Source organism: Oncorhynchus tshawytscha, linkage group LG18, assembly GCF_018296145.1.
Source record: "Oncorhynchus tshawytscha isolate Ot180627B linkage group LG18, Otsh_v2.0, whole genome shotgun sequence".
NCBI classification, from domain to species: Eukaryota; Metazoa; Chordata; class Actinopteri; order Salmoniformes; family Salmonidae; genus Oncorhynchus; species Oncorhynchus tshawytscha.
In genome coordinates this window covers 2,648,006-2,651,640 of record NC_056446.1, presented here as the reverse complement: position 1 = coordinate 2,651,640, position 3,635 = coordinate 2,648,006, and positions in this window count along the sequence as shown.

The following is a 3,635-nucleotide window of genomic DNA, read 5'->3' as shown; positions in this document are numbered from 1 at the left end:
GTTTATTTGAAATGTGTGCCATTCCCTGGCTATTAAAAGGTACAGGCAGCTATTTGAGACTGTGTTAATTGAAGTTCTACAGTATATATATATTTTTATAATATCGAGATGCCTGGCAATGTCATATTTTGGTTGTTATTTAGTCGCTAAAATGACATCTAAAAAAACGTCCATTTACAATCAGTCCTTGGCTCCGATGGATTTGATATGCTGTTGAATATGTCAAAGAAGTGTGGAGGATAGAGGCGGCTGTTCGGGTTGTAGCTGGGTTATTATTGGAGCAGTGTTGGCTCTGGGCGATGGCCCCAGTATTTGGCTGGAGTTGGGGGGCCTGCTCTGCATGTGAATGCCTCAAATGCACTTCAGGCAAGGGGCCAGTGGACTGCAGCCCTAATCCCCCTTTAGATACATTAGAAAACACACATGAACTCTCACACACACACTCTCTTTCTTATGCCTTCATCTGGAGATGACAACAAAGAGCGGTGTAACGGCTCTACATCCTGGAACATCAGTGCTGACTGGCGGGGGACACATGCAGTCCCTGGCAGCCCATCACATGCAAACGTCAAGAGTGCGTGATGGGAACTCCACTCTCAGGGGCCAGGCAGAGTCAGGAGGCCTTTAAATCAGGCAGGCCAGTGGACGACTACATCTGAATAATTTAACGACATTAGAAAAACAGAGGACCATTGCAGCTGAAGTGAGGTCAAAGTGTTTAAATGTGCAAGTCAGAATGAACCCTATTCCCTTTTATACTCCTGGCACTGTCTTATTGTAAGTGAGAGGAAAAGGCAAGAACATTTTAACCTCGAGTGTAGGGGGCAGTATTTTGATGTTTGGAAGAAAAATGTACCCAAATTAAACTGCCTATTACTCCAGCCCAGAATCTAGAAGATGCATGTAATTGTCAGATTAGGATAGAAAACACTCTAAAGTTTCCAAAACTGTCAAAATATTGTCTATGAGTATAACAGAACTGATATTGCAGGCGAAAACCTGAGGAAAATAACTGGAAGTGTTGTTTTTCCTGAAAGCTCTCTTTTCCATAGCATGCCTTTGCTCCATTTAAAGGGATATCAACCAGATTCCTTTTCCTATGGCTTCCCCATGGTGTGAACAGTCTTTCGACATAGTTTCAGGCTTTTTATTTTGAAAAATGAACGAGAAAGATCACATCGCTTCATTGGATGGCTGGGTGCCAGCAGCGTTTTGCATGCGCCAACAGAGTGGAGCAGACATTTCTCTCTCTCTCCTATTGAAGAAGCTACAGTCCCGGTTGAAATATTATCGATTATACAGTGCCTTGCGAAAGTATTCGGCCCCCTTGAACTTTGCGACCTTTTGCCACATTTCAGGCTTCAAACATAAAGATATAAAACTGTATTTTTTTGTGAAGAATCAACAACAAGTGGGACACAATCATGAAGTGGAACGACATTTATTGGATATTTCAAACTTTTTTAACAAATCAAAAACTGAAAAATTGGGCGTGCAAAATTATTCAGCCCCCTTAAGTTAATACTTTGTAGCGCCACCTTTTGCTGCGATTACAGCTGTAAGTCACTTGGGGTATGTCTCTATCAGTTTTGCACATCGAGAGACTGACATTTTTCCCATTCCTCCTTGCAAAACAGCTCGAGCTCAGTGAGGTTGGATGGAGAGCATTTGTGAACAGCAGTTTTCAGTTCTTTCCACAGATTCTCGATTGGATTCAGGTCTGGACTTTGACTTGGCCATTCTAACACCTGGATATGTTTATTTTTGAACCATTCCATTGTAGATTTTGCTTTATGTTTTGGATCATTGTCTTGTTGGAAGACAAATCTCCGTCCCAGTCTCAGGTCTTTTGCAGACTCCATCAGGTTTTCTTTCAGAATGGTCCTGTAATTGGCTCCATCCATCTTCCCATCAATTTTAACCATCTTCCCTGTCCCTGCTGAAGAAAAGCAGGCCCAAACCATGATGCTGCCACCACCATGTTTGACAGTGGGGATGTTGTGTTCAGGGTGATGAGCTGTGTTGCTTTTACGCCAAACATAACGTTTTGCATTGTTGCCAAAAAGTTCAATTTTGGTTTCATCTGACCAGAGCACCTTCTTCCACATGTTTGGTGTGTCTCCCAGGTGGCTTGTGGCAAACTTTAAACAACACTTTTTATGGATATCTTTAAGAAATGGCTTTCTTCTTGCCACTCTTCCATAAAGGCCAGATTTGTGCAATATACGACTGATTGTTGTCCTATGGACAGAGTCTCCCACCTCAGCTGTAGATCTCTGCAGTTCATCCAGAGTGATCATGGGCCTCTTGGCTGCATTTCTGATCAGTCTTCTCCTTGTATGAGCTGAAAGTTTAGAGGGACGGCCAGGTCTTGGTAGATTTACAGTGGTGTGATACTCCTTCCATTTCAATATTATCGCTTGCACAGTGCTCCTTGGGATGTTTAAAGCTTGGGAAATCTTTTTGTATCCAAATCCGGCTTTAAACTTCTTCACAACAGTATCTTGGACCTGCCTGGTGTGTTCCTTGTTCTTCATGATGCTCTCTGCGCTTTTAACGGACCTCTGAGACTATCACAGTGCAGGTGCATTTATACGGAGACTTGATTACACACAGGTGGAATGTATTTATCGTCATTTAGGTCAACATTGGATCATTCAGAGATCCTCACTGAACTTCTGGAGAGAGTTTGCTGCACTGAAAGTAAAGGGGCTGAATAATTTTGCACGCCCAATTTTTCAGTTTTTGATTTGTTAAAAACGTTTGAAATATCCAATAAATGTCGTTCCACTTCATGATTGTGTCCCACTTGTTGTTGATTCTTCACAAAAAAATACAGTTTTATATCTTTATGTTTGAAGCCTGAAATGTGGCAAAAGGTTGCAAAGTTCAAGGGGGCCGAATACTTTCGCAAGGCACTGTATATTGTAAAAACAACCTGAGAATTGATTATAAAAAACATTTGACATGTCCCTACAAACATTACGGATACTATTTGGAATTTTCGTCTGCGATGTCGTGACCGCTCGAGCCTGTGGATTTCTGAACATAACGCGCCAACCAAATGGAGGTATTGTGGATATAAAAATAATCTTTATGGAACAAAAGGAACATTTATTGTGTAACTGGGAGTCTCGTGAGTGCAAACATCTGAAGATCATCAAAGGTAAGCGATTCATTTTATTACTTTTCTGACCAATCTACTTGGCTGCTAGCTGTTTGTAATGTTTTGTCTACTGAGATAGATGTCCTTACATAAACGCTTGGTATGCTTTCGCCGAAAAGCTTTAATGAAATCTGACACGCCAGGTGGGTTAACAAGAAGCTAAGCTGTGTTTTGCTATATTGCACTTGTGATTTCATGAAATATTTTTAGTAATTTAATTTGAATTTGGCGCTCTGCAATTCAGCGGATGTTGACGAAAATGATCCCGCTAACGGGATGGGTACATCAAGAGGTTTTAAAGCGGAAGTGAGTAACACAGGCTGTGTGCTGTGATGGAGTGATATGAGGCCAACTGTCAACTGGAACAAATTACAACCAAAATAACTGTAGCTTCAAATGTTACTTTTAGAGCAGCACAACGCAGCTCAAAGTGTTATTTAACAAATTGTATCCACTCGTTTGATCAAAC